Raw genomic sequence first — 26,077 nt, 5'->3', positions numbered from 1 at the left:
TTGGTAGGAACTACAGAACCAATCATTGGAATTAAAAGATGAACTGCATGATCGTCTTCATTAAGAAGTTTCTTTTCAAGCTTCTTTTGCTTATTCCTTTCCCAAAAATCATAGCACAAGTTTCGTCTTTGCTTGTAACTGGGATTATCACATAATGGCTTCCCATCTTGTACTGGAAGAAATGTATCAGTAACATTAGTCATGTGAGCAGCACATATAAAATTTGCCAATTCTACAATTGATGAATTTGGACCACACATCTCTACATGACTATTGAAGCTTCAGCCTTTGAGAATCCCATTTTTGTCAAGTATAACAGTTTATTCTCTTCATCAGAATCAGAATTCAAGATTTCTTGGTATTAGAAGAACTATCGATATCTGTGAAATCATCTTGAAAGGTCACTTCATAATCAGATGAGTTGTTATCAGAATCAACATGTTGCCTGAATGCAAGCTTTTCGAGAGCCTATACTATTGAGTTTTATTCTCAAGAGATTTTTGTGACATTATATCTATATTGGTCAAAGATGATAGATTCTTTCATTTGAAGAAGAAAAATCTATTGGATTTTTACAATTGAAGAAATACTCAATTCACCAATCTGAAATCAAATAATTCAACATTCATGCATCATATTTTAGGTGTTTACAAAAATAGGTGCATTTTCATTCATTTTCATCTATGTTGAATTTTTAACAGGAATTTCAAAGATTTTAGCAAAGATTCAAATCCATCACTTGATGGAGCAGCTTTTCCAGAGAAGTTCATAATGAGAAGAACTCATCTGAAGAAGGAAGAAGAAGTTCATAATGAGAAGAACATCATCTGAAGAAGGAAGAAGAAGTTCATAATGAGAAGAACTTGTTCAACTTTTTGTTTAAATTCATCATTTGATGGATCAACATTGCCAGGTAGAGTTCATAATGAGAAGAACTCGTCATCTGAAGAAGGAAAAAGAAGTTCATAATGAGAAGAATTTGTTCAACCTTTTACCTGAATTCATCACTTGATGGATCATCTTTTCCAGAGAAGTTCATAATGAGAAGAACTCATCTGAAGAAGGAAGAAGAAGTTCATAATGAGAAGAATTTGTTCAACCTTTTACCTGAATTCATCATTTGATGGATCATCTTTTCCAGAGAAAGTTCATAATGAGAAGAACTCATCTGAAGAAGGAAGAAGAAGTTCATAATGAGAAGAATTTGTTCAACCTTTTACCTGAATTCATCAATTGATGGATTATCTTTTCCAGAGAAGTTCATAATGAGAAGAACTCATCTGAAGAAGAAAAAAGAAGTTCATAATAAGAAGAATTTATTCAACCTTTTGAATGACTCTGTCACAGAAGGAGATAGATTAGCATCAGCCTTTCTAGAGAAAGTTCATAATGAGAAGAACTCATCAAGAGCTTATTCAACCTTTTGAATGACTCTATCACAGAAAGGAGGTCATCATCATCCCCAGCAGAAAGTTCATAATAAGAAGAACTCATCTGGAGAGAGAGAAGAATTTATTCAATATCTCCATTATGATCAAGTGAAGCCAAATGGATAAAAAAATTTATTATCTTTTCATCTTTGCCCTATTCTTGTTAACACAAGAATGAGCAAAGAGGGGCAGCTGAAGATACTAATTTTTTACCCATATCATTATTATTATTATTATTATTATTATTATTATTATTATTATCATTATTATTATTATTATCATTATTATTATTATTATTATTATTATTATCATTATTATTATTATTATTATTAAATATTAAATACATATATAAATATTATTAAAAAATAATAATTACAGGCCCAATTACAACTGGACCGGCCCAGTTACAAACCAACCAGAACCGGTCCAGATCAAACCAGAAACCCTAAATATTTGGGTTTCCAGTTAGGGTTTCCTAACCCTAATTTAACCAGCCGCCTCAGCTCACAACCGTTGGATCTGGCAAGATCCAACGTCCAGATTGCCCCAGATGGAAACCCTAGGGTCTGATACCCTAGGGACACGCGGCCGCCGTTGCTATCTCGCCGCCTCCGCCGCTGCCACGTCCCAACCGAAGACTCCAGAAGATAGAATACCAGCCATCCACGCCATGGCTACTCGTGAGTCACCACTGGTAGTCCGGTGACTCACTGAGACCCCATCTTCGGACCAGTCCGACGGCTACAACGGTGGTGGCTATAAAAGCCACCACCCGAACCTGAAAAGAAAAAAAAAAAGAGGAGACAGAAACAGGAGAGACACAGAGACAGAAAAAAAGGAAAGAAAAAGAAACAACAGAAACAGAGAGAGATACAAAACTACCAACGATCCCAGTCCCACAACACAGCAAAAACAAAAACAGAAGGAAAAGAGAGGAGAGAAGCTTACCAAAGAAGCCTTGACCATCGCCGGAAGCACTAAACATCGCCGGAGAACCGAAAATACCGAAGGTATTTTCATAGATTTACTCCGATTAGGAGTCTTTTGGGAAACAAAGGTCGGATTCGGTCTTAGGGTGTTTAGATCTACGTTTTAGGTAAATTTAGGGAATTTCCGACCACCGGAGGCGGTGGTCGGCGGCAGAATTCACGGCGGCAGACGGCTGCCGGATTCCCTCCGGTGAGGGAATCTAGAGAGAGGCCAGAGAGAATTCTGGCTCTCTCTCTGCTTGAGAGAAAAAAAAGGAAATGAAATAGCTGGCCCGAAGGGCCAGCCGATTTGGACTTTTATAGTCCTTCCCGAACGACGTCGTTTCGGGAAGGACTATGCGCGTAATTATAAATAGTTAAACCCCGTCCGCAGTCCTCCGAACTTGTAAACTTTATATTTTAGTCACTAAATTAAATTTATAATATTTTAATTCAGTCTTCGAATTTGAATTTCTTTTATTTTAGTCCTTCATATTAAAATAATATATTTAGGATAAATTATAGATTTAATCCCTTAATTTTAATAAGTAATATTTTGATCCCTAGTTTATATTTTTAATTTATTTGATTCTAATATCCGAGTTTTAGATAATTTTATTTTAGTCACCAAATAAATAAAATAAGGAATAACATATTTAATCCCTATAATTTTGATTAATTATGAATTAGATTTTTAATTTTATTTTTTATTGTAATTTAACCAGTTATTTTATATGTTTTCATTTATTTTATTGTTTTTAAATATATTGTTTTAGTAGTATTTGTATTTTTTATATTGTTAAATATTTTTATATTCATAAATATATAATAAATAATAATTTTTAAATATTTATTTTTTAATATCGAAGAAAAAGACAGTCTTAATACAACTGGATGTCCTATTCTGATATTTTAAAATAAAAAATTAAACAATATTATTTAAATTAATATTTATCAATATCAAAGAAAAGAGCTGTCTTAAGGCACCTAGAAGTTCTTTTCTGATATTTTTAAATAAATAAATATTTTTTTATAATTTTGAAATAATAGAATTATAAATTAAATATATTTTTGAATTTTTAAAATTTTAATAATAGAGACAATTTATAATTAAAAAGTACCAATTTTGGGCGTTGTAGGGGTGCTAATCCTTCCCTAAACGTAACCGACCACGAATCCCTTTTTATTATTAAAAAGAACGAATTTTTGGTTATAAACGCAGATCAGCTCATTTTTTAATTGGTGTTTTCTTAAAACTCTTTTAAAAGATAATTTTTAGGTATTCGACCTACCTAACCCAAAAGGACGATGGCGACTCCCAAATTATTTTCAAAACCATTTATTCACATCAATTTCCCCGCTAAATAAATATTTCATGCCCGGACGAAAACCAGTTACGACAACAACCATTCACAACTTTTCCAAAATTACTGAATTGGTTCCCCAACTTTTCAAAAATTATAAAATGGTCCCCAAATTTTTACAAGGCTTGTAGAATACTTTCTACATCATTTCTAGACCTTATATAATTTTTTCCATAATTGTTCTCATCCTTTAAGACCAAAGCCTAATGGTTTAAAGTTCCAAAACTAGGTTTTTCATGATTTTACTCGATTTTGATTCGATTCAAGCATGAAATCAACTTTCAATCAACCTTCTAACATCTCTATAATCAAATCCCCAAATCAACTCTCTTCATAACACAAAGTTCTCCAATTTATAATTTGGCCGAATTTTATAGAATTATTTCTAGGAAGATTGAACATGTTATAACCATAAATCAAGCTTGAATATGAATCTACAACCTTTAAATCATCAAGATTCATCATCAATTTCATGATCCCTTATATGAACACAAATTGTAAAATTTCAGATCTTTGAAATCCAGCAAGATTAGAAAGCAATATTGGTGCCAAATGATAGTGTTTTTCGTGTAGATCACCTTCCTATTTCACGACATAAATCCAATTCCAAAGGAATTGGCTCAAAATTGAAAATAAAATATTTTCTTACCTTGGAAGCTATCTCATGTCCTTTGCTGCAGAATATGAACACTTTGGCATGAAATTTCAGATATTTTTCATGCTTATCTATCATTAAATTATCATTTAATGAATATTAAATTCATTAAATTGGGTAAATACCAATTCTCCCTTAATGAAACTTTATAATTACCATAAAACCTATATACTTATCCTTATCAACTTCCAAATCATGAGACATCAACATTATCATCTTTCAAATAGTCAAAGATGAACAAAATAGTTTCTTACTTTACCATTTTGCCCTTGAAATTTCCAAAACTTACAATTCTGTCACTTTAATCCAATAGTCCAAATTAAACATGGAATTAAATCATAAATCTAAATATTTATATTATTTTCCAACATTTAAAATTGTGAAAATAATATATATTTTCTTTTATTTTCGAAGTCAATGGTAACTTTTTAAAATTACCATTTAGTTCCTAAACTTTTCTAAAGTTTATACTTTGATCACCGAACTTTAAAAATTTGTATTTTGGTCCCTAACCAAATCCATTTATGGAATAACATTCTTTCTGGAAAAAATTACCACTTAATTCCTTAAACTTTTCCCAATTTTCTACTTTTACCATCAAACTTTCAAAATTTTCATTTTGGTCATTATATAAATTTTTGGTGTATTACAATTCTCCCCTCCTTAAATAAAATTCGTCCTCGAATTTTAAGACGTACCTGATATGAAGAAATAATATCCACACTTTTCATATCATGCACTCTTTCCCAAGTAGCACCCTCAACATTATGATTTTGCTAAATCACTTTGACTAGAGGAATCGTCTTGTTACACAGTTCTTTGATGCAATGATATGTGAAGGATCTGATCAATACTTTCTAAGCATCGACACATGAAAAACATTGTATACTTTATCCAACTCTGGATCTCAATTACCTCCAGAATGCTAACTGATAAACCATCATTTCAACTCTTTTTAATATCTCATAAGGTCCAATGAATCTTAGACTTAATTTTCATTTGCGCCCAAAACACAAAATCTTTTTCTAAGACAATAATTTAATAAATCTTTCTTTATCACTTTCATGGAATTCAATCTCTTTTCGCTTCAAGTCTTAATAAGACTTTTGTCAATCAGATGTCATCTTGATATTATCTTGAATTATTTTTACTTTATCCTCAATCTCTTTCCATAAATCTGGGCCAACAAGATTCCGATCTTTTAACTCGAACCAAGTTAATGGTGTTCGGAATTTTCTCCCATATAAAACTTCATACGGAGCCATCTTGATGTTCGTTTGATAACTATTATTGTAAATAAATTCTTATAGAGACAAATAATTTTCTTTTCCCATAATTCCTTTAACCCAATCACATATGCTCTCAGCATATATTCTGATATCTTAATAATACTTTCTGACTTACCATCCATTTGTGGATTAAAGGTCATACTAAAAATTCAATCCAGTACCCAAAACTTTATGCAAATATTTCCAAAATCTTAAAGTGAACTTTGGATCCCTGTCAGATATAATGATACCGGTACTCCTTGTAATCGAACTATCTCCTTGATATACAACTCTGTATATTTATCCAATGCATAGTTTATTCGCATCAAAATGAAATGTGTTGATTTAGTTAACCGATCACTATCACCCAAATGGAATCCTTTTTATTTGATGTCAAAGATAACCTTGTAACAAAATCCATAGTGACTCTTTACTATTTCCACTCTGGAATAGAAATCAGTTGCAACAATTACGAAAGCACTTTATGCTCAACTTTTACTTGTTGACATGTTAAACATGTAGCAACAAACTTAGTAATATTTCTTTTCATACCTAGCCACCAAAATGACTCTTTACATCCTGATACATTTTGTTCCCACCTGGATGTATAGTCAGTGGACTATAATGTGCCTCAGAAAGAATATCTTTCTTCAACTCATCATCATGAGGAATACAAATTCTTCCTCGGTAATACAGACATTCATCAGACTTGACTTCAAAGTCTTTAGTATCACCTTTTTCCAAAAGTGAAATATTTTTTTAACCATTTCTCATATTTTTTTCTTCTTTTTTTCCTCTTCTTTTTCTTATTTTTCTTTTTCTTTTTTCTTTTTCTTCTTTTTCTTTCTTCTTTTTTATATTTTAAGCCATCTGCCGAGACAACATGACTAAGAAAAACAACTTCTGACAGCCAAAAACTCACACTTTGACATATAACTTGTTATCCTTAAGTATTTCTAGCATAGTACGATGATAAGCATCATGCTCTATCTTTGTCTTCGAGTATACCAGAATGTCATCAATACAGACCACCTCAAATTAATCCAAGTAAACTTGAAATACTCGTAGTGTCTATATCATGTGCTGAAAACTATCTTTGGATCATCTTCCTCTTTAATCTTTAACTGGTCATATCCCATTAGAAGATCAATTTTAGAGAAAACTATTGCTCCCATAAGTTGTTCAAACAAGTCATTAATCCTCAGAATAGGATATTTGTTATTAATAGTTACTTTGTTTAACTATCGATAATCTATACATAATCGCATAGATCCATCTTTCTTTTTCACAAACAACACCAGTGCACCCAACGTAAAATACTTGGTCTTATAAATCCTCGATCTAGCAGCTCTTGCAATTGGTTATTTATTCTCTTAACTCAATCGCAACCACTCGATACAAACCCATAGATACAGGATCAACGCCTTGATAACCATAAATATTGAATTCCACCTCTCGATCTGGAGGTAACGCAAATAATAAATCTAAAAAGACATATGGAAATATCATATGATCTTACTTCAGATACTTGAGTATCTATTACCTTAGCTAGAAAAGTTATGAATCCTTCATAGATCATCTTAATCGTAACCATTGCTGATATCAATTATTGATGATTTCACTTTTTCATCAATCATTAAAAATTTTAATTTCTCCGTATTTTTCTAAATTAATCACTTCCTACGACCATTAACCCAACCTTAATGCAAAAACAACCAACTCATGATCAAAATGATCTAAAACTCGTTAATGATAATCCCATAAGATTTACGATAACATAAGCTCCTGAATCTTTATAGGACATTTATTATTTATCCGTCTAACACTTGCATCATGACCCATAGATCTTCCACCATAATAACATTTTTTATCAAGTTGAATTGAATATCTCTACTTTAGAATTCCTTATTTCATTCTTAAGGAAATCTCTATAACTTTTCCAGATCCAAAGATAATATTTTCGAACAGATGAAACATTTTCCATCTCAAATGAAAGTTTAAATGTTCACATCGTTCAATAAGAAAACTTGATAAATTTGTAGCAATAACTTCATAGGAGTTAATGCTAAAATCACACTATCAAGCAAATTTATTATTTTTCCTCTCACTACAAACTTGAATCTTTTCAAGTTCTTGAAAATCAATCTCAATTTAAATAATAATTCATTTCAGCATGGATGGTTAAACAATCCATTTCACAAATTTACCTTCGCAAGGTAACTCTATCATGTTTTATGGACTTGATATCTATTCTCAATCCAATTCATGATCTTTTGATTCACTAATAACTCAACTTTCTGTAAACTTTTAGCGGAAATCATGTTTACTGCTTACTCAATCGACAATACTTTAAACAATTTAATGCTTAGCTTAAATATTTCTCACTTATTTAAGCTTACCTGAAGGAACCTCATAATCATCACTAGATTCAGAAATCTCCTCTGGATCCTCATCCGATTCGACTTTTCTTGTAAGCCATTCAAACTCTTTAATCAATTCTTCCAATTCAGAAACTTCATTGAAAGCTGGGGCATTTCTTCCACAGACTGGAGGAAAATCCCTAACAACACTCACCCTTTTAAGGCGTGTTACAGTAGTCGTCTCATGTTCCTTTTTGTCGACTTCAATCTCTACTTTCTTTTCAACATTTTTGACTTTCTTACCTTTGTCTTTAGTTTCTGACATCTGAACATAGACAAAATCATCTTACATTAGTAAATAGTAACTTTACTCCCAATAAGCATCATCACAGTATATATACAACTATCAGTAACTTTTGACATCCTAGTGGCATGTATACACTTTTTAACTCAAAACAAACTCGGTTTAGTCCTAAAATTGGCTAAACATGTAGCTCTGATGCCAATAAATGTAACACCCATAACCCGTATAATTATACCTATACAGATTATAGATTTCACCTGAATTTACGTAAAATATTTTCTTTTATAAAAGTGATTTAAAATTTATTTCCTTAAAATGGTATCTAATAATATAAAAATATCATATCATATCATTTTATCACATATTGTTTAAAACATATATTAATATAGATTTATATATCCATATTGAAACAGAGTAAAACAGTTTAGTTTAACCATTACAAACCAGTTGCAAAATAATTTAACAGAGCAACTAGGACATTAATAATTACATGCCACTAACAAAGTCAAAATTCAATCATAGGATGTCTTACTGATATTGTAGTGTATTCCTAGATACTTAGACTGTCTTGTACTCTTTACTCTATTCTTGGCTTTTTACCTACGTGTGAAAATTATCACACGCTGAGTATATACTTAGTGAGGCAATTAAAAATAATAAACAGTGCAATACAACTCATGCATGAATTTCAATGTCAAAATCAAAATGCCATAAAATCATGTTACCAACATATCCAATATTTTACCATGATCAAAATAATATAACTGAATATAAAATTTCTTTCCAATATACTTACCATTTATCCCATAAGCTCGTAAGCTTATTTTACCAATGTACTTGCCATTATTCCATAAGCTTGTAAGATTATTTGCATGGTTACCATTTATTAACCAATAAACCATAAACCAAAGACAATAGCCCAGTATAAAACCCTGAGGACCCTGGGTATTCGAATAATATTTGCACCGTAGTGCTACACATAAGGTCATGCCCACCATATACACCGAAGTGTATTACACATACGGTCGTGCCCACCATATACACCGAAGTGCATTACACATAAGGTCGTGCCCACCATATACACTTAGTGTCCTTACACACTATAGTGTAATATAAACCTGCAGTTGCTATACTCTATGGCATGCCAACTATACCCTGTCCCTCGATGACTTACTTGGGCATATAATCTATTTTATTTGATCCATCATTGGCAAAGTATATTATCATAATTTAACAATGGGGCAGTTCATACCCAAAATAACATACATGGTAAAATATCACATTATTCATGATCAATGCACTATAATTTCACGATGTGACAATTCAATGTCATATCAAGTTATAAAAATGATATATATCATGCTAATATAAACAAGGTCGGCTTATCGCATGTCTTCCTGATGATATATAAAACATCTACGTACATGATGTATAAAACATCTATGTACCATGTCATGCATGTATTGCACTCACCTTGACACTCTATAAATTCCAAAACATGTGCCTCACTATGATCCACAATAAACCCTTTTATATTTGATTTGCTTCGATCACAAATCAATCACGATCTGTATAAATCACAAATTCATAACGATACATATGTTAGTATTGTACTAACATAAACACATCCCATAACAATTCTATAATATACTTGAAACTCATTTTCTACAAAATATTTAATACTTAATAATTCCTTTTAAAATTGGCACCAATTTTACCAATTTACACAAAATGGTCCTTCAATATTTTATCACTTAGATTCTTAATACCGAAAATTCCAGCATTGAAATTATTACCATTCAAATGCTTTTACAAAGGGATAATTACATTTAAGTACCTCAACTATGCAAATGTTGTACTTAAATCACTAATCTTTTCAAACTTCCAAAATAGTCATAATTCACATCTAACACTCATTTCAATTCCCAAACAACATTTTCCAGTGTAGTACATCAATTATTAAACAATTATACAACCATTCACAATTTTTCCAAAATTGTCGAATTGGTCCCCCAACTTTTCAAAAATTACAAAATGGTCTCCAAATTTTTCCAAGGCTTGTAGAATACTTTCTACATCATTTCCAAACCTTATATAATTTTCCATAATTTTTCTCATCCTTTAAGACCAAAGCCTAATGGTTTAAAGTTCCAAAACTAGGTTTTTCATGATTTTACTCGATTTTGATTCGATTCAAGCATGAAATCAACTTTCAATCAACCTTATAACATCTCTACAATCAAATCCCCAAATCAACTTTCATCATAACACAAAGTTCTCCAATTTATAATTTGGTCGAATTTTATAGAATTATTTCTAGGAAGATTGAACATGTTATAACCATAAATCAAGCTTGAATATGAATCTATAACCTCTAAATCATCAAGATTCATCATCAATTTCATGATCCCTTATATGAATAAAAACTATAGAATTTGGGATCTATGAAATCCAGCAAGATTAGAAAGCAATATTGGTGCCAAATGATAGCGTTTTTCGCGTAGATCACTTTCCTATTTCACGGCATAACTCCAATTCCAAAGGAATTGGCTCAAAAATTGAAAATAAAATATTTTTTTACCTTGGAAGCTATCTCACGTCCTTTGCTGGAGAATATGAACACTTTGGTATGAAATTTCAGATATATTTCATGCTTATCTATCATTAAATTATCATTTAATGAATATTAAATTCATTAAATTGGGTAAATACTAATTTACCCTTAATGAAACTTTATAATTACCATAAAACCTAGATACTTATCCTTATCATCTTCCAATTCATGAGACATAAACATTATCATATTTAAAATAGTCAAAGATGAACAAAATAGTTTTTTAATTTACCATTTTGCCCTTAAATTTCCAAAACTGACAATTCTGTCACTTTAATCCAACAGTCCAAATTAAACATGAAATTAAATCTTAAAATCTAAATATTTATATTATTTTCCAACATTTAAAAATGTGAAAATAATATATATTTTCTTTTATTTTCGAAGTCAATGGTAACTTTTTAAAATTTCCATTAAGTCCTTAAATTTTTCCAAAGTTTATACTTTGATCATCAAACTTTAAAAATTTGTATTTTGGTCCCTAACCAAATCCATTTATGGAATAACATTCTTTTTGGAAAAATTACCACTAAATTCCTTAAACTTTTCCCAATTTTTTACTTTGACCATCAAACTTTCAAAAGTTTCATTCTGGTCATTATCTAAATTTTTGGGTATTACACTTTACCCTATATTCTTTTTTTTGAGCATTTTAGCTTCCGACATTTTTTATTTTTTATTTTTATCAAAACATACCTTATTGGATGAAAACAATTAGTTGACTAAAGGTCAAAATATATTATTGATATGGAATTTTCACATATGTTTAATTATTGACGTGACACATACAACATCAATACTTTTGGTGATATAGCACAGTGCACATTATTACTTTGGGTGATATGGCATATGTCATGTCATCATTTTTGGTGACATTATATATGTCATGCCATCACTTTGGATGACAGACACTTATCACATCGATAATTGAATACATGTAGAAATGTCACATTGGTAATATGTGTTGGTGACCAAAATGCTCCAAAAGAAAGAATATACGTCAAAATAATTATTTTGATAAACATTTGGGGTTGATTTTGGTATTATGCTAAAACAAAAATATATGTATATTGAATTTTAACGGTGATAAAAAATGAACTAACAAAGGATAAGTGTCAGTTCTTTGAGACACTATAAAAAGATTATTATAAGTGCAAAACTTGATTCAAATGAAAGGTAAATCTTATGTTTCTGTATGTTTCAAATCAAACTGATTGAAGTTCTTACCTATTATTGATGGTTTTATTCTACTGTACTACTTATGTACCCAATATAATGAATTGGTTCATTTTTATCGAAACTTGATGTTTTTAAGTTTAGTGTTGTGATTGGACATAGTTGTTACAGTTTTTAAAAATAACATTGTTTATGGTTCTAGGAAACTTATTAATGGTTTGGGTAAAGTACACAAATGATCCCTTGACTATAAAGTATTGTTTTATTAAGTCCCTCGACTATTAAAAGCTACAAAATGATTATCCGACTATAGAGTGTTACTTTGTTGAGTCCCTCGACAATTGAAAGTTACAAAATAGTCACCTGACTATTCATTATGTTCCAAACTCGTCCTTTTATGTTAAAAAGTTGACGATATTCTAAGCTGAACGTTGATGAGAAGTTACAAGAACTTTTGCAAAGAAGATTCTAAAGACGTATATTGCATGTGAACAATTACACATTTATATAACAAGCATAGAAGCTTTAACAAGGTGATATAACTACCCTAACAACCTTAACTGCAGCTAACCACTCTAATAGCTAAAACTATTTTACACAACTGTAAATAACCCTCAATAATCTCTCTACTCTTCTTTTCCTTACCCAAAAGATTGAACTTGAACTTTAAACCTAAATTCTTCAAAGAAGGATTTAGACAACAGTTTGGTGAGCCCGTCAGCCACCTGATGATTCACTGGAACATAATTCACAACCAACTGCTTTGCATCTACCTTCTCTCGAACAAAGTGGGCATCAAGATCAACATGTTTCGCAATTGCATGATAAACTGGGTTACTGCCCATTGCCACTGCAGCACTATTGTCACACCAAATCACAGGAGCACCTTGCTGTTCAACCCCCATATCCGACAAAAAAGAACAAATCCATGACACTTATGTTGTTGCATCTGCCACAGACCTATACTCAGCTTCCATGGTGGACTGAGAAATAACCTTTTGTTTCTTCGATATCCATGAAACAAGACTGTCACCAAGAAACACACAACTACCCGAGATAGATCTCCTGTCATCTGAACTACCTCCCTAGTCTGAGTCCGCAAATGGTGTCACTCTTACCTTTGCCTCTCTAGGCACCATGATTAAACCATACTTCAGGGTACCTACCAAATAACATAGTATCATTCTGACAACAAGCATATGACATTGACGACATGCATGCATATACTGTGCAACCTTATTCACACTAAAGGTGATATCTGGCCACGTATGATAAGCATATAACAACGAACTAACTATACTACGATACTCACAAGCATAATCCAACATATCACCTCATAGTACTAAATTGCGGATGCAATGTAACGGCTTCATCGTAACGGTTTTGGAGGTTACCGCGATAAGGGAACCACATCACAACTTTTGCGGTCTAAAACCATTATGTAACACCATAATAGGAAAAAAAATTACGCCGCAACACCGCTGCAACGAATATCCAAATTGCCCAAAATATAAAATTACATAGATAAAATACTCGAATATTTTGACTTAACAAAAAAATGATATTAATAGTGAAAAACATTTAACTTATGATGTATCTCTATATAATAATTGAATATTGACTTTAAGAATATGCATCTTTATAAATATAATGTTTTAGAAATAATGTGATTTTTTAGAAACAAATCACGCCCACAATAGCCGTTACGCGTTACGTAACGTCCGTAGCGTCCGCAACCGTGACACCACAACCGCAATTTAATAATATGGATCACCTGCATCCTGGGTCAGTTTGGAAAACACCATGGGAGTCGAGGCTGGGTTAGCACTACCCATCTTCGCTCGCATTAGTAGTTCAATGATGAACTTTTGCTGACTAAGCACAAGAGATTCACCCACTCTTTTCAATTCAAGACCTAAAAAATATCTTAGGTCACCTAGATCCTTCACAGAAAACTCTTTATCTAAACATCGAACCATATGCTCGATCTCCTTACTCGAAGTCCCAGTTAATATGATGTCATCTACATAGATCAGCATAAGCAGCTGCTCTCTTACACTATTTCGAACCAATAAAGATGAGTCTGCCCTAGACTCCCTGAATCCCATCTAAACCATGTATTGCTTCAACCTCTCATGACAGTTTCTTGGCGCTTGACATAGGTCATATAGAGCCTTGTTTAACCTGCACACCAATTGACTACCATCTTCAACCCGTTGCTCAAATCCAGTTGGTCGTTGCATAAAAACCTCCTCCTTAAGCTCTCCATTCAAGAAGGCGTTATTAACGTCTATCTGTCGCAGGTGCAACTGCCATGCTACAGCTAGAGACAACACCACAACGTAGTGAACTTAACGACTGGGCTAAACTTTTAATTAAAGTCCTAACCAAGTATCTGAAAATACTCTTTAACCACTAACTTAGCTTTATAGCGGTGCACCGTCTCATCTGGATTCGTCTTAAGCTTGAATATCCACATACAACCAACAACTAACCTTCCTGCAGGTAACTTAACTACTGTCCAAGTGTTATTCTTCTCCAGCGCTCCTAGTTCAGCACGAACATCAGCTCGCCAATTAGAAGATTGAAGAGCATCATATACATCGGTTGGCTCCACTGCATCACTTGTCACCATAAATGTTTTTGGTTTAAAAATGCCACATTTACTCCGTGTTAACATGGGGTGTCTATTCACAGCCAAATTCAAAGGAACCACAGCAGGAGCCACATCTGAGGTATTAAATCAGGTTGTCTACTATTATCCTGCATGGAATAACTACCAGACTCGGGTTTAGTTATTGGTTGAATCACCACTGGTTCACTAGGTTGTCCACTGAGGATAGAACAGGACCAGACCTGCTATCACTTTATTCGATGAGGATTCTTGGTCACTAACGTCTCCCATACTTCCCTGAGAAGGTGATTCCAATGCTTTATTCACATATTCCCCCAAGATATATTGCTGACCAACTCCAACCTGAAACTTACGAGGGATCAACAATAATTTCTATAGCTCGAGATGTTTGAGATACCACGACACACACCACCAGTTCATGAGGCCTTACTACTACCTGCAAAAGGAAACACCGACTCATCAGTCACGAAATGTCTAGATATATAAACGCTTCCACATGTAGCAAGGCACATGTATCCTTTATGTTGAGAGCTGTAACCCAAAACTCCTAGCGATTCATACCATGATGAGAAGTTACAAGAACCTTTGTAAAGAAGAGACGTATATTGCATGCGAACAAGTACATGTTTATATAACAAGCGGCTTTAACAACCTGATATAACTACCCTAACAACCCTAACTGTAGCTAAAACTATTTTACACAAATGTAAACAACCCTCAATAAACGTTAACTTGTTGAATATGATATGATAAAATCTAATTGAATATGATATGATAAAATCTAACTTCAGAATCTCAAACGATTATCACATCCCAGTCATCATGTTAACATTCAACTCAGAATACTATCATTTTTTTACGAAAAAGGATGAGTTTGAAACATAATGACTAGTCGAGTGACCATTTTGTAACTTTTGATAGTTGAGGGACTCAACAAAGTAGAACTCTATTGTTGGAGGACCATTTTATAACTTTTAATAGTCGAGAGACTTAATAAAGTAGTACCCTATAGTCGAGGGACCATTTTTATACTTTACCCTAATGGTCTTAATTATATATAATTTTGGAATACTTGCTTACAATACTGTTTGGATTAAAGGTAGTATGCTTAATAAAATTCTATTCTTTTTTTAATTAAATAAAATTCTATTCTTTATGACAAAACATTGGGTCATGTATCCAAAGAGGTAAAGAATTTTACTAATCTTGATGTATGAGTGGAGGCATTGAGATAAGCCAAACCATAAAAACGCCACTTGATGATTACATTACGGATATATTTATATGCTTAATGAAAAATATCAATCAAAGAAATAATCCTATAGTAAAGGGTAGTTATGTTGTGTGACGCTCTAACCTAAGATTAATTTATAGTAAATTTTAGTCTAAAATATTATACAAGTGATAATAAATCCAATTACAAGTGAATATTGCATTACAACAAGTTTTACTTGTCTACTCTGAAAAATTACACAGCTGATAATAATTTTAAATACAATCAAAAATGATTTGACGGTAAATTGTTACGTTGCAATCAGAATAATTATACAATTTACATGAATTGATATGAAAAACATAATATTTTCCATTTCAACCTAAATCGATACTCAATTTACTATAGAAATTTACACTATTAGTAAAAAAAAAATTATTACAACTGATTTTTATCTTTTTTTAACTTTATGTTAACAAGTTATATTTTAGAGTCATCATGAATAAACATTAATGAGATGATCACATCAATAAAGATAACTATAATGTCTAGAAGGATAATTGTCACAGTAGCATTGTCACATTAACAAGGTTAACTGTTACACCAACAAAATTAACGGTGACGCTAAGATAATAGCAGTTAATATTGATCAAATAACATGATTCGTTTTATCAGCTCCAGCAAAGAAAAAAAAAGGAATTCTAGGATATTTTGAACCCTTAAAGAAGAAAACAATGAAACAAATATTTTAATAATAATAATAATAATAATAATAATAATAAAACGACGACGTTTTATGATTTTATTTTATTTAGGCTTCGCCGTGTTATAATAGGGTTAAAGGAACCTGCTGTGTGCAGGGTGGTAATCGAATGTGTTAATGAAAATCTCTCTTAATATATCCTATCTCCTTTCTGTTCATGCTTGCTTTTATCAGAAATCTACAATAACTGATTTATCTCACAACATGAATGTTACATTGGGGTTTCGAAAATATAATCAGAAGTCATTATATAGAAATTGAAACTCAGTTTGCCAGTTCCCATCACCATTTTCACAACCCTATGCTGCTTTGCATGATATTTCTACATGAAGATGCCAGAGGAATGACCGATTCGCCGCCGACACTGGCCGCAGTGTAATATCCTGTTAGAATACAAGGCAAGAGGCGCAATGCATCAGCCCTCCGTGTTGATATAATTATAAAAAATCTCCAAATTTCCCTTTAAACTCATGTGAATCAAATCAGGTTTTGATGGATATTCGAGGCCCTGAAGTGCTGCCATTCGTCGTAAATCCTCGTCTGAATAAGCTGGAATGAACCAGTATCGCTTGTCTGTTCCAAACACATTTATTCAGACAAACACCAATCCATGAGTAAACTGATGCTCTTAAAAAATGGATACAGCTATGTACAGCAAAAGCAGTAACCTGTTCGAAATTTTTCTTCCAACCAAGGTCACAACGCCATTTTGGAGCGGTTTTCTTCTCATAGGCCTGTCACACAGACAACAACAGATTTTGCTGGTACATTTGAGTCCATTTATACTGAATTCTGGGGGGAATACAACACATAATCGGTTGTCCAAAAAATTCATTTATTCTACATTGGTATTATGGTATTCAGTTTGTTGGAACATTGACTATTTCTTTTCATACCTCTACTGTGCAGGGAGAGGGGTCAAAACATCCATACATATGAACTTGAGCGTCGCTCTTCAAATCATTGTTTAAGTATAATAAAGACTAGTGCTTGAAACATCGAATATCATGACATAGAACTAAAATTCGAGATGAAGCCAAATACCTCAATAGTTGTTGTATTAGCAGCCACCAAAGATATGTGCATGATCAAAAAGCCCAAGACACTCAATGCAAAAGCTAGATTCAAAACTGCCACAGCAGAACATAGTCATACATTGTACATACTGCATGGGCACTAAAAAAAGTAAGATCAGAAGAGCAGTTCGATAAGGCCATACCAAAGGCAAGAAAAGTGGTAGCCAAGGTTCAAGGAGTTCCCGAAATTTCCACATCACTAAAGAATGCAATGAATTGAGGCAATAAACCCAATGTCACAAGACTCGTCTCGAGGAATGTGTAAAACTGCATTGAGGTTTAAAATCATAGTCAAAAGAAATGCCGAGAAAACAGGCTCCATCAACATCTCATGGATTCCATCATAAGTTATATTACTATAATCAACACAAATAGGAAAATGTCGGTGGACAGAAACACTCTATGACTTTTGTTATGCTTCCATAAGAAATTCTTGAAGCATAGAATAAAGCAAGCAAGATCTAGGGGGCATAACCATGTATAAGAAACTAATTTGAAAAATAAAGCAAACATACCAAGAAAAGAAGGAAATATTTGTAATTTAATGCACCAACACAATTGACAACCCACACGCAATGATGGTCCATCTTTAGCACACACAGCCCACCTGAAACAATGAAATTGATATGGAACTCATCATCGATGATGGCAACATTATTAGCACATGAAGAGAAAGAAACGGATACTTTAGTGCAAAAAAAACACACACAAACAGAAATGATGGCAGCGAGGTGGTTTCAGCTGGTTGCACTTCCGACAATATCTAATTCTTTGATTCGAAGGGTTTTGGTGCAACGCATAGAACTCTGAACCATTCAAAGGGTAAGTCTCCCCTCTCTCTTCATCCAAAGCTGGCCTCCAGTTAGCCGGTACGCTACCCGGATCAGTGAAAACAACAGAAAAGTAACTCCATAACAGCATTGCCAGCTGCAGAACAACAAAAAATTTACATATTTAGTGTCAGTTTTCACAATACATTTAACAATCCAGTATTTTGCGTTCTTTAAGCAATTTGATTACATTAATCGGATTTGTTCACTAATATGTAAAAAACAGCAATAAATATAGAAATTTTAAGGATTCATAACATTTAGGATAAAAAGGGAAAATTTTGAGATCCTGAAATCTCAACCTTAACTATTGAGTGAGAAAACACAAATTTCAAGCTTTAACATTTTCAGAACCACTTTAATCATTTAGGGAAAAAACGACCCTTTACTTGGTTGAATGTAATTTCATAGCTGCTGACTCAGTGAAATTGCAGAAACAGAGCAAGGCGTAAAATGTCAATCTATTTAAACAGTGGCGCAATTCTAAAACTCAATAAAGAAACCAATTGACCAAACGAAGTTAATTTGGGAGACTTAACAGACAATGAAATAAGATCAATACGACAATAGCAGCAAGGGAATCAAGGCCGCCGTCGAACATAGCAGGGCCAAAAACGGTCAAAACGACAGAGTAGTAAGTGACACCCACGACACCTAAAACCAACAGGATCATGATCGAACCCAGACCCCTCAGAGCCATACAAAACCTTAACACGTTCCACGCCATCGTTGCTCCAGATCTATGCATATTACCAAGGTATATAAAAACCCCACACCCAAAGACAAAGAAAGTTTGATCCTTTTTTTCTTCTGAAAGTGCTTGCAACCCTTTAAAACCTAGGAAGAATGACTAAAACCGTTTTAAAACTTAGATTATCTAGTTAAGATAATCAAAGTGAAGGAACTTGAACAGAAAATGTTCAAGTTTTTGTTTTTGATGGTGTTCTAGTTGTGAGGGTGGTGTTAACACGAGATTTAGGATTCCAGGGAAGGTGTGCAATGCGTGCTTGATTGCTCGACAGAAGAGCAGAAGACCAGACGGAGAGGAAATAATAAGATGGATACTGTTAATTCTTGGTTTAGTTGATATCTTTTTAAATATGATATCTTTTTAAATCATATTTAAAAGATAATTAAACAAATGCTCTAACAAACTAGTAATAAACAATACGTTTAGGACCACAGCTGAGCTGCTTTAGTTTGTATTTTAAGGAAAGATTTTGTTTGGGGCCGGTTGCCCACCTCGCCAATTTAAATAAGAAGTTATTTCGATATTAATCTATTTGAGTAATTAATGATATTTATATGGTTTTATTTTGACTTTAAGATAAAAATAAATGTTCAAATGATATCTAAAATTAATTTGTCAAAATCTTTCATTTCAATCCCATTATTAAATGTCATAAGTCATTATCAGTCGCTTTTACAATCGTCAAACAATCACTCACCCATTATCAAACTTCCGTTCTTGACTATCCCTCTTATCGTTATCTCAATCCCTTAAATCCATATTTCATAATTTAAATCTCTGCACCTAATATCTTAATCCCAATCCTAATCCCAAAATTTCATTTTCACCCTAAGTTTACTTTTTAAGGATTTATGGGGACGATGAACTGGATCTAAACGTAACTGATGAGGAAATTTGTTTGCGCATGCGAAGGAGTTGCGCAGGTAGGAGTGAGAAGGAATTTTTTTTAAAAAAATATTTTTTATTTTTTTAAAATTTTATTTAATAAATAAATTTTTTAAATTATATATAAACGCGACAGGTGTAAGATAACGATCAAATTTAACAATTGATACTGCGTAGGCACCTAAACTTATAATGTCGAAAACGTTAGACACCTAAAGTTAACTTAAAGTATAATTTGGACACTTATTTTTTCATTAAACAAAACATAAATATGAAACGTGTCACTTAACGGATTTTTGACTACCATTATGGTATAGAAACCTAAAAATATAACATATAAAATGTTATACACCTAAAAGTGTAACATGAAAAATATTAAATATTTATATATATAGGCATAATGTAACAAAAATAACATTAACTTTTGACAGTGGTGTTAAATTTATCCATATTGTTTTTTTGAAACATTTGACCCATTAACTTTTCATTTTAGGTCAAAAAACACTCTCGCAGATGAAAATCGTTAATTAACTAACGATCAACGCATAAAGATAACATGACAAGCTTACATAACATCACACACTAGCATTGCAATGCCACATATGCAAAGGTGATAACGTGGCATTTGCCACGTCAACAAAGATTAATTTTTAAAAATAATTATATTAATTTGTTAATAATTTTCAACCAATATAAAATGACACATGTCATTATTTTATTGGCTTGAATATAAAATTGTAAAACTTGCCTTTCAGTATCCCGTTGGTGGAATGCTTTGGTTTCTAACGAGCGTCACCATCCCCTTCCCAAAACAGCTGACCCCACAGTTCAAATATATGGAAACTTTGCTCCTGTACCGGACCAACCGGTGAAGCGCAGGCTCCTTGTTACCGGAACAATCCCGGAATGCATAAAAGGAGTCTACGTTCAAAACAGAGCCAACCATACGCATATCATCTTCAGTGCAGTTCAGTCTCCAATATTTGCTTTCTGAAAACTTCTCGACGAATGCATTTGAGTAGTTCAAAAATGGTTCGGCTAGCCATGCTTGTATATTCACAGAAACCAACCGTTTCATTTAAGAACGAGCTTTGGGGTGTCCGGTTTTCCCCAAGGCAATCAGTGAACTCCATGGTCACTCCGACATAGCTAGAATGTTGCTTTTTTATGCTCGTGGCTTATTTGGTCTTGTTGATCCAAGCCATGGCAAGATCCCCTCAACTTTCTCACCCGCCTCATCTTTGTTTTCCTCCTCAATTTTCTTGGCATCTTCTTCCATTGCATCAGTTTTAGGTTCCTCCTTTGTTTCACTTTCCACTTCTTTGCTTTCCTTGTCTTCCTCGACCAGTTGATCATCCATCTTCTCAGTCTCAACTTTCTCTTCATTTTTCTTATCTTCTTCCATTTCCTTTATCCCAGTGAACAATCCCGGAATGCATAAAAGGAGTCTACGTTCAAAACAGAGCCAACCATACGCATATCATCTTCAGTGCAGTTCAGTCTCCAATATTTGCTTTCTGAAAACTTCTCGACGAATGCATTTGAGTAGTTCAAAAATGGTTCGGCTAGCCATGCTTGTATATTCACAGAAACCAACCGTTTCATTTAAGAACGAGCTTTGGGGTGTCCGGTTTTCCCCAAGGCAATCAGTGAACTCCATGGTCACTCCGACATAGCTAGAATGTTGCTTTTTTATGCTCGTGGCTTATTTGGTCTTGTTGATCCAAGCCATGGCAAGATCCCCTCAACTTTCTCACCCGCCTCATCTTTGTTTTCCTCCTCAATTTTCTTGGCATCTTCTTCCATTGCATCAGTTTTAGGTTCCTCCTTTGTTTCACTTTCCACTTCTTTGCTTTCCTTGTCTTCCTCGACCAGTTGATCATCCATCTTCTCAGTCTCAACTTTCTCTTCATTTTTCTTATCTTCTTCCATTTCCTTTATCCCATTGTCTTCTTCCTCTATTATCTCCGATGCAACTTCAACAGATTTTCCGGAAGAGTTGTCCCATTAGCCACTGGGTCAGGGACTTTGGTCTTCATTTCTTCTTCACCCATAATCAAACCAATTCCAAATAAATGATTTACTTTGTTTTCTCTAACCTTCCAAAGATGTAGGATGGAATAACAAACTAGATGAAAACAACATAAAAAATTGTGCAGCAATCAAAATAAAACAAATAATTACACAAAAACAAAAGAACCATTAAACATACCCTACAACACCCAGCAACAAACACCATACCCCCACTAGAATATTAATTATTAATACATCAGGAAATAATTGGCAGGCATACTAATTTTGCAAGTGAAATTTCCATTGCAATCTTTTCACATAACAAAATGAATGTCTGCTTCACACACAATAAAGTTCTCCTAAGCTTCCCATGAAATAAAATGAACAAATAGCTGTAAAAAGAAAAAGAGTTGCACTCTCTATTTAAGCGGAAAAATCTACATACATTCAATTTAAGGAAAGAAAAAAATTCCTTTAACTGAAATAAACTACAGTGAAGAAAACTTGGGGGTGGAAGCCTCATAGTTAAAAAGGAAAATAAAGCATCTCCAGACTTAAATTGCAATATTAGAGAACCAAAAGACTGCACATTTTGAAAAATGGTGAAACCCACAAAGTTGACCCATAAGAACTAAATATTCAAAACAAATAACAAAGAACCATTTCTGGGTCCTGGGAGGAGACGAACACGAAAAATTTAAATCTCGCAATTTTTTTTCTTTTGTTTCTCTACCTATACAAATCATAAACCACAGTTTAACAAACCTAAAACCAAGTCTATCAAGCTTAATTTAATGGGATTTTCAATTTGGACAGGAAAATAAACCTAAATCTGAAAATTGAAAACTCGTTAATTTTCAAAATTTTAAAGCATCTAAACCAACCCCGAAAGTTTTCCCACAAAGACTACTAAAAGAAGCCAAAATTTCACAATTTCCAAAACATTAGCACCCAAAGTGAAAACTTTGTAGCTCACCCAGCAAAAAAACCCCATAAATTCTAAAGAAAAATGAGAAAGGAAATTTACGGTTGAAAATAGAAAAGGAGAAAGGAGAAAATTTACAGTGATTTATGAAGTCTTTGTAAAATTTTACAATTTAATATTTAAACCACTGAAATAATGACACATGTTTTCTTTGTATTGATTGAAAATTATTAAAAAAAATTAATATAATTATTTTTAAAAATTTAATTTTTATTGACGTGGTATTTGCCATGTCATCACCTGTGTATATGTGGTAATACCACGTTAACGTTCGATGTTATTTAAACTTATCATGTCATCTCTAGGTGTTGACCGTTAGTTGACTAACGGTTTTCATCCAACGAGAGTGTTTTTTGACTTAAAATGAATCATTTCATTAGTCAAATGTTTCAAAAAAACAATACGAACAAATTTGACACCACTATCAAACGTTAAGGTTATTTTTGTTGTATTATGTCAAAGATTTTATTGTAACAGAACTTTAAATTAATAATATTTATCAATTTTATTTATAAAAATAAAACTTTTAAGAATATAAACATGACATGTGTCACTTAGCAGTTTTTAACGGTAGTTATAGCACCTAAAAGTGACCAGAAAATTTTAGGCATTCATTTTTAACGATTTTTTTAGACACCTAAGGTTAACTTATGGTATAGTTTGGACACATATTTTAGTATTAAGACAAAATATAAACTTGACACATGTCACTTAATGATTTTTTAATGACCGTTATTGCGTAGACATTTAAAAATATAACGGAAAAATATTAAGCACCTAAAAAGTGTAACGGAGAAAACATTAAGCACCTATTTTTAACGAAAAATTCTTTAAGCACCTAAAGTTAACTTTGGGTATAGTTTGATAACTTATTTTTCATTAAACCTTTTGTTTTATGTGAATTCAAATTTGGGTAAACTATATCAATGATCACTTAACTATTGTTCCTTTTACTTTAATCATCAATCTCTTAATTTTGGCAATCAAATCATTTAATTATTTAATTGTTGTCAATCAAATTAATAATCATTAACATTTAATGGAGAATGTGATGTGACAGTTAAAAAATTAGTATAATTATAAATTTGATCACTATTACTTACATATTCTATTAATTTAATATAAAATTAGAATCATTAAAATAAATTTAACTCTTGCATCAAATGATGTCATGTGTCATTGTTGTCAAGTGTCACGACACGTGTCATCTTTCGATTGGCATATTAAATTTATTTTAATTCAATAAATTTATTTTCCACCAATCAGAGGGTGACATAGATCACCCTTTGTTAGAAAGAAAACTAACATCGCTGAGTGGGGAGGTTAGGGGATTCAAATCTAGGATCAATGAGAAGCAAAGAGTAAGACTAGCCTTTGAGCCGAGATCATTATTTGATTCAAAATAGATTACATGTTATATATATTTTATATCTTGGTATATAAACACTTAACTTTAATTTGTAATGTTTATATATCTTGACTTTAATTTAATTTAAAATATATTTTATTTTAATTTAACTTATTAAATATATTTATTCTTATATTAATTATATATATATATATATATATATATATATATATATATATATATATTTATTCTTATCTTACTTAAAAAATATATATATTTTATTCTTATTTTAACTTAATCTAAAGTATTTTTTACTCTTATCTTAACTTTTAAAAATATATTTTTATTTGAACTTATTACATATATTATATTCTCACCTTAAATTATTAAATATGTTTTACTCTATCTTAACTTAAAAAATGTTTCAATATTATTAAGGTAAAATATATTTTAATTTATCGTAACATAAAATATATATTTATTCTTATTTTAACTTAAAAATGTGCAATTTATTTTTATCTTAATATATATATATATTATTTTTATCTTAACTTCAATAACTATATTTTATTTTTATCTTAAATTTAGAATATTATAAGAAAAAATATAAATATTTAAGGTAAGATAAAAATAAAATATATTTAATAATTTAAAGATAGAATATAGCACATTTAATAAGTCATGTAAAAAAATATATGTGTAATAAGGTATTTGTTTTCTTTACACCTTAGGTGGTGTCATCCTTGGTAAAAAATAAATATATTGAATTAAAATAAATTTAATCATTCTATTGAATGACGACACATGTGACAACACTTAGCACCAGTGACACTTGGTATCATCTGATTCGATAGTTAATTTTTTAATTTATCAAAATTAGGACCAAATTAATCGAACATGTAAGTAATATAATGTTTTAAGTGTCACATTACCTTTTTTTATTAAATGTTAAATGTTAGTGGCTGGATTGACAATAATTAAATAATTAAATCGTCTAATTAACAAAACTAAAAGATCGATAGTTAAAATAAAATGGATAAAAAATTAAGTGGTCATTGGTACATTTTACCTTCAAATTTTGATATTGGTCATAAAATTATAATATATATCTATTTAATAAAAAATATTATATCCTAGACTTAATAGTAAAAGAGTTTTAATAAAAAAAATAAAAATTTAATAAATTCAGTTTTATAAAAATTAATTGATGAAATTATAATGTTGGTTGTTATTTTTTTTTAGACTTAACATAAAAAAAGAGTTCGAATTATATATGTTTTTTCATTTAGGTGTTTAATTTTTTCCAGTCAATTTAGGTGTCTAATATTACATGTATTATCATTTTAAGTGTCTTGATCGTACCGGTCATTAATTTTTTTTTGCTAAGTGACATGTGCCCATTATATAATTTTAAAAAATTTATTTAAAATAAAAAAACT

General features: G+C 31.7%; 1 pseudogene; it reads right to left on the bottom strand.

Annotated features, from left to right (window-relative positions):
- Positions 1 to 17,150: 17,150 nt before the first annotated feature.
- LOC120175973 lies at positions 17,151 to 19,482 on the bottom strand (annotated as a pseudogene).
- Between the last annotated feature and the right edge of the window lie 6,595 nt (positions 19,483 to 26,077).

The sequence above is a fragment of the Hibiscus syriacus genome, unplaced genomic scaffold, assembly GCF_006381635.1.
Source record: "Hibiscus syriacus cultivar Baekdansim isolate YM2019G1 unplaced genomic scaffold, ASM638163v2 tig00112221_pilon, whole genome shotgun sequence".
Taxonomy (NCBI): domain Eukaryota; kingdom Viridiplantae; phylum Streptophyta; class Magnoliopsida; order Malvales; family Malvaceae; genus Hibiscus; species Hibiscus syriacus.
Note: the sequence above shows the minus strand (reverse complement) of the source record. Positions and strands in the feature narration are given on the sequence as shown.